Source organism: Schistocerca americana, chromosome 11, assembly GCF_021461395.2.
Source record: "Schistocerca americana isolate TAMUIC-IGC-003095 chromosome 11, iqSchAmer2.1, whole genome shotgun sequence".
Lineage (NCBI taxonomy): Eukaryota > Metazoa > Arthropoda > Insecta > Orthoptera > Acrididae > Schistocerca > Schistocerca americana.
The window spans coordinates 155,286,891-155,294,729 of NC_060129.1; positions in this window are offsets into that span (position 1 = coordinate 155,286,891).

Sequence of the window (7,839 nt, forward strand, 5' to 3'; positions counted from 1 at the left end):
CTATATTGTTATATGCATTTTATTAATTCTCTAGGATTTATCTATAATATCTGGTCTCATTCCTGAATAACGACGGATGTCTCTGCTGTATACATATTACCTCTGTTTGTTGCCAGATTTTTCTGACACAATGTTAAGGATTTCTGACACAGAATTTAAAGATTAATAGGATTAACGTTACTTGTATAGGCATTTAAGTATTTAGGAACCATGTCTAGATTTTTATATATTTTACGTACTGCACCATCGTAATTGTACCTCAAAGTGGACTACCCCTGTCGCTACAAACTTTCTTTTCGCCTCTATGCATCCACACTTCAGCACCTGACCTACTGACCACAGGAAGGTACATTTTTAATGACTTGCTTGTGCCATCCGTACTTGCAAATGCTAACAGGTATAAAAACATACGCTCTGTAACAGCTATAATTATAAGTCTGCAAATGGTGTAAGTACTGATATAGTATTGTTTAGTAGACTGTTCTCACTCACCGACAGAAATATCTGTACTTATACACCTTGCACGATGTGTGTCTGTCTATATGTAGGAAGTTAAATGGCTCTGAGCACTATGCGATTTAACTTCTGAGGTCATCAGTCGCCTAGAACTTAGAACTAATTAAACCTAACTAACCTAAGGACATCACACACATCCATGCCCGAGGCAGGATTCGAACCTGCGACCGTAGCGATCGCTCGGTTCCAGACTATAGAGCCTAGAACCGCACGGCCACTCCGGCCGGCTGTAGGAAGTTATATGATTTGGACGTATAACTAACTACACACACTAAGCATTTGCATGTTATATACACTGAAGAACCAAAGGAATTTCGTATAGCGCCCCCCCCTCCCGCCCCCCTCCCGATCATGCAGGAGTGCCGCAAGACAAGACGACGTGGCACGGCCTCGACTAATGTCTGAAGTAGTGCTGGAGGGTACTGACACCATGAATCCTGCAGGGCTGTCCATAAGTCCGTAAGAGTACGAAGGGGTTGGAGACCTCTTCTGAAAAGCACAATGCAAGGTATCCCAGATATGCTCAGTAATGTTCATGTCTGGTGAGTCTGGTGACCAGTGGAAGTGATTAAATTCTGAAGACTGCTCCTGGAGCCACTCTGTAGCAATTCTGGACGTGTGGCGTGGTGCATTGTCCTGCTGGAATTGCCCAAGTCCGTCGGAATGCACAGTGGACACGAATGGATGCAGGTGATCAGGCAGCATGCTTATGTTTGCGTCATCTGTCGGAGTCGTATCTGGACGTATCAGGGGACCCATATCACTCCAACAGCATACGCCCCACACCATTACAGAGCCTTCACCAGGTTGACCCGTCTCCTGCCGACATGCAGCATCCACAGATTGATGAGGTTGTTTCCATACTCGTACTCCTCCATCCACTCGATACAATTTGAAACGACTCACCCGGCCCGGCAATATGTTTCCAGTCATCAACAGTCCAACGTCAGTGTTGACGGGCCCAGGCGAGGCGTGAAGATTTGGGTCATGCAGCCATCAAGGGTACACGAGTGGGCCTTCGGCTCCGAAAGCCGATATCGATGATGTTTCCTTGAATGGTTTGCATCCTGATTCTTGTTGATGGCCCAGCATTAAAATATATAGCAATTTGCGGAAGCGTTGCACTTCTGTCACTTTCAACGAAATGGTTGTACGGGAAAGTCCCCACTTCATCGCTACTTCGGAGATGCTGTGTCCTGTCGCTCCTGAGCCGACAGTAACACCACGTTCAGACTGATTTACATCTTGATAACCTGCCATTGTAGCAGTAGGAACCGATTTATCAAGTGTGCCAGACACTTGTTGCCTTTGTAGGCGTTGCCGACCACATCGTCGTGTTCTGCCAGTTTATATGTCTCTGTATTAGATTACGCAGGACTATATCAATTTCTTTGGTACTCCAGTACGTTCTTTGCGTATTGCCCGTTGGCTTTTCCTTTCATACACTTGTAACAACGCGAAAAACGTTCCGGTGGTTATGTAGCTTCGTATTTATATCCAGACATAACTTACCAGGCTTAGTCATTAAATGTTCTTCTCATATGTCTTCCTGTGAACACACACGTACTCCTTTAAAAGTACTGATCACAGACAATCGTCTTCTTTTCATATTTATCGTTTGATATACACAGACCAACGCAATACTTTTATTTCAGCCACGTTAATTACTTAAGACTGGATTTTCGAGTTATACCGAGTACTGGGCATGTGATTCATGCCGCTCAAAACAGAGGAAGTATTTCTGTTTAAATTCTGTGCAGTCAAATATTTTGGTCACTGAATTTTTTCTCCTTTTCTGTCTGGTGCACACACGAATAAATCAGAACACATTCCAACGTCTCATCAGGCCACCTGCAGCATTTGAGAAGCATGGATTCGCCAAAATTTAGTACTCAGACTTGTAGCGAACATCCCTGTGCTTTGTTGGTGGTCTCTGAAAATGTGAGACGCATCGGGAACAGCAAACCTTTCAGCTTGAACGGCATATCTGCTGGGATCATTGGGATGCGTCGTAGCAGTATATCTTTTCCTGCCATGCTCCCATTTAACATAGTGGCTTCAATGATATTATCATCGTTTTTTGCAGAAAACGTGGTGCCGCAGCAAAATCGTAGTTTCTTTATGTTTCGAAGAGGAATGACAGCCAAGCAAATTTTCAGATTTAAGCCGTGCAGCGAAAGGCCTGGCAAATCAATAAATTCAGGAACTTGATTGAATTTTTAAGAACTTAATTCTGATTCATTGCAGTATCAATACATAGAAATACAGTCGCTTCGCCTGATACTTTGTTTTAAACGCGGAAGTTGACGGCACTGACATCGATGAATAGGTATGTTTAGGGATCCGTAGTTCATGAAAGAACTAGTTAAAATGAACTATTCTGAGAAAGGATCTGTTAGAAGTGTCCTTTCTCTTACTAACATGTAGTTCGTTTACTTCTGCCTTCCCCTACATATTGGAAATTAGAATCCGTGAGAACGAATTTCCCCTCCCTCGATACTGAGCGCAGCCGACTCCCAGGACCTAGGTGTCCTTAGTCCTGACATCCTAATGGTGGACTGTGCGGACGGCATCTGACTGGAAGACTGAAACCATTCCGTCAGTTTGCAATCTCACCCCTCCTTTCCCTTTCCCTTTCCATTTATTATCCACATTAAGCAAAGTTTTTTATCAGGAGTTGAGACGTGCGTAGTTTACAATAATCTTTCTAGTATGCTTAGCGTGCCATGTTGAGTTGGCTCCAGTTCTTCTTGTCTTGGGGTCTGATTCTTTAAGATGTAAATGTCAAATCAGATCCTCTCGGTTGGTTTAAACCAAATAAATTTGAATATTGTTGTTGGAAAAATTTTTGTATGTAGATGTATTTTCTCACATTTAAGTATATCATACAGTATTTTGAGTTTTCACCTTAACAAAGCCGAAATTAAATTGTTCGCACAAAAATACCTCCCATCACGTCATAGGCATGCTTACGACTCTCTTACCCTGAGGAAATAACAATATTTCAAATGTTTTACTACTTTTCTTAACAAATGAATCCCTTGTAGTTTTATTTACATTATTAATTTGTATTATTATTTCATAAATGAATCCAGAAACAAATACAGTAAAAAGTACAGGGCTATGTAATTAAGTATAGAAATTTTAAGTGTGCCAATAATTATCAATTTGAAGTGTTTGCAAAAAAATTATTTTAACTATATATCCAGAAGTAGTACGTATCGGTTATAACATCGAAACTAAAATATCGTATGAAAATAGTTACTTTTCGTAAATTTTAGCTCGAAATATAACATACTGTATATAAAATTATCTGAAAGTTTTCAGAAAACCAACTGAGATAATACTGACCTGTCCTAAATTCGGAAAATAATACTGGTATCGACAAATACTGTTGAGGAAAACGAAATGCTAGAGGAGGACACGGTTAGAAGTTCTGTTACTTAAGTTCAGGCTCCATTTCCGAACTGTGCCAACTGTGTAGGATAGAAGAGAGAAACTGTTCCCTTAGTTCACTTAGTTCACCTCAGTCTACAGTACCTGTATGTAAACATTTCTTTCCTGTGTTAAGACTTATATATTTAATAAGAGCTAGTTTTTTCTATTTCTAGGGCTTGTTAGATAAGAAAATTAGAAAGCAGATACTCACTCTTGGTGGCAAGGAGAATACTTCCATCTTCAATGCCTCCCACATCCCCGGTTCCCAAGTAAAGGCCTAGGTTAAAACTAAAAACGCTCAGCCATGTGTGTGAAAAAGATTGCATGTAAAAAAGTCGTAGAAATGTGCACTCTGGTTTGTTTCTGAAAGTCATTCAGTTTGGTACCCCGCCTCTATCGCTGAGTTCGGCTCGCGCAGCCGTGTGATGCGGACGTCTGCTCGCGCCCCGCCTGTTCTGGAGTGCACACGCGCCATTTCCTTGTTTACCTCTTGCCGCGGTTTCGAGTACTGCGTCCCTCTTATGGGCGAGCCATGGCGCACACATAACACTGGGTAGCGATCAAAATAACATTTCAAGTTGAATATGCATAATTACGACCTTTTGAATCGAGAACTTTGCTCGGGATGATGTTTTCCTGGACCCACGGGACGTGACTGGCATTCACTTTCCCATTATCGGAAACGTTGTAGGTATCATAATTGTGTACCGATATTGAGAATCAGCACGTGCAACACCTCAACCTGACGGACATGTAGAGGCCTCCATTCGATCAGTGTCTTTGACCTTCCATTTGAGGTCCCACCAGACATCGTCATGTTGGTTTCCAAGTCATATGCCAATGTACTCAATCACCAGGTCGACAAATGGAAAATCTTTGATACCTATACTTCTCTCTATAGTGTCCATTAACTGAAAACTGAATTAGTGAAACATGTGCCATTATACCTGGTTATAGGACGACGGAGGGTCATCATCACATATGATAGGCTGTAACTAGGAAGGACATTCCGCCATAACTGTCTCTGACGCCAGCTTAGAGAGACACCACTCAACGACTCTGCCCCCATTGCGACGTCCACTGTCCATCCCGCGACCTATGCCGTGGTCACCACACGATCTTCAGCACAACTTACGTGATCCATTACAAACAAAGACTGCCATCACAGTGACTGATCCGGCACTTGTAACATCACTGTTACCAGAGTTTTCAATGAGGGGAGAACTCTCCTGCCTAGTACTGATGGCAACAATACAGAAAGAGCACCTAGTGTTGTAGCGACTTCTGCCTTCCTTCCATTGGGCAATGAGTCAACAAACAATTGCTACCATTTTAAATCTGAGCTGCATGTTCGAAACAAAGGTTGCCATGGAAGCGCCAGAAGTGGAAACGTGACACTTAGATGATTACCTTCAACAAATGGCTGTATGATGGCAATAAAATGTTCGATGACGCAAATTCCTCTGTCACCTTGGCCCACAAATGCTTCATGTAATAGTAACACAGTGGCTCATCCCACATGACTTCCGTCTTGTGACACCAACTCCACTTGTGTGTACAGTAGACGACCCACCAAACGACAGAATATCTGTACTAATGAGCTTCTGGGCATATAAGGTATAGGATGACACCATACTACCACCTTGTACCACAAAAGATAATGTCCTGAAGGAGGTACTGGGCAGAGCAACGACAGAGTTACTGACCACACTGTGGATGCCACAGCTGGTACACCCGAGACAGCTACTGACAGAGTGCATTATCACATTCCAGGTAGACATGGGAACTCAGCAGTACCGACAGGCCATGCTCAACGTCAATAACATCCATGTGGAGCATAAACTGACGAGGTTACATAATACACTGAACACAGCAGATATAGACATAGCCATCCTTCAGGAGGTATATGTCAGGGATTTTATAGAGCGTTTCGAATACGACACACACATCACCCACACATCTGGCACTGGCAGTGGCATGGGGTTCTTCTATTGATGGCTTAAGTGCCAAATACATCACTATTCTCCTTGGCAGGAGCATCATTGCGTACACTCTTCATAGCACCAAATCCATAAACATCTACACACCCTCCGGATTAGGCCATCATGGAGAATGGTCTCCTTATTTCAGGATGCCTTCATGCCACTCTTGATGGGTGTCAGGATTTCATTTTCGGTGGTGATTTTAACTACATCCAGGTAGCTAAGGGCCAACTGCCACACTACACTCTATGTGTAGCCCTCTCCACCATCGGAATCACCCTACAATTCACTGATGTGTGTGAAAATGTACATGTCGATAGGGAGGGTTTCACACACCATATCAGCCACTCCTCCAGCCACATAGATCGTAACTATCTCACATGCTCCAATGTTTGGGGCAAACAAGTCACTTAAACATGGCTCATTGGCTTTTCCTATCATGCAGCCTGTATAGGTACTTTCACCTTTCAGTGCCAGATGGTATGGCATGGGCGAGGCCACTGGAACTTGAATGTGTCTCAACTACATTTTCTTGAATGTCAACAGCTAATGGGAGCCTAGTGGACATCCTGCATCCTCCTGGCTTCCTTTTAGGGTTGCTTGATTCTGTTGATAAACCAAACAGAGGATCTAGTGTCAGTGACTATTGGCTCTGTCTTCCATGAACTCTGACATGAAGATCTTCACTGGCCTTTGGCAGCCAATTTGAAAAGTGTTACCTGCTTAGTGGTACACCACAACTAGGCATCATCATGAGGTAATTACAACTTCTGGACTTCTTTAAGTCGATACTGTGACAGGACTGCATTTATGCAGACATGGTGCATGATGGTACTCTCGGCCTCATTTTACTCCAGCGAGGACTTTGATGGGGTTGATCACTCTTATCTGGCAGTGAAGATCCAGAACATGGAATTCCCAGACAGCTCTGGGATACGACATCTTGGATTATGTACCATGGTCGTCGGTCGTCTTATACCATCTATCCTGGTCCAAGGACTGGTATGGAATGGATGCCCTGTTTCCCCAGTCCTGTACGTTGGCACCATAGATCTGTTACTTTGCTGCGTCTGCCGACACTTTATTGACTCTTGGCACCGACACTTCTCGTTCCATGGCCTAGGGGGGTGGCCTGGTCGTCCACCTACGCAACAGCAACGTTGTTGAAGCAGCAATGGGGTGGGTGGGGAGGTATCATACTCCTTCAGTAGCGTCATTACATTCACCAAATCTTGTGCACTACCTATAGTACATGGGCTGCCTACTGATTGTGTCACACCCGTGCAGGTCTGTGGCATGACAACATATCTAGGTATTGATCTATGGACCTTAACAGTAGGCATGTATTATGTTAGATCCGGCCAGAGCTCTTTGACCATCAACTCTGAACTGTGGGCTTGCTGCAAAGGACGTGCTATGCAAACATTTATGTCACATTACAAATCCTGCACATGGCCCAGACTTTCCAATTCTGCCATCAATTGTGAGTCGAGGCATGTTGTTTAAGGTCAGCTATGAGTTCCTCATACTTGTGAAGGGCAAAGGAGGCCTCAATATCTGTCAGCTCCTAGATCAAAGAACAATCTTGCATGTCAAGATGCGGCTACGTATTCTGACTTGCCTCACCAGTCTATTGAGAGGACCCTTACCCCAATCTCTCTCATTGCTACAGAGCCACTGACAGATGTCGCAGCACCTTTTTCCTACTTATGCTATTTCTTTCTTGAATACAGCTACATCCAGATCCTGCTTCCCCCTCCACAGCCTAGTGTAGTGTATGCGTTGCTGCAATCGCACCTTTCACCAAATATACCTGAGAAAACATACGACCTCTTCTGGTGGAATTCAGTGTGGAGGAAAGTGCAGACCCCTATGCTCATGTCAGATGTTCAGTCCACCTGAT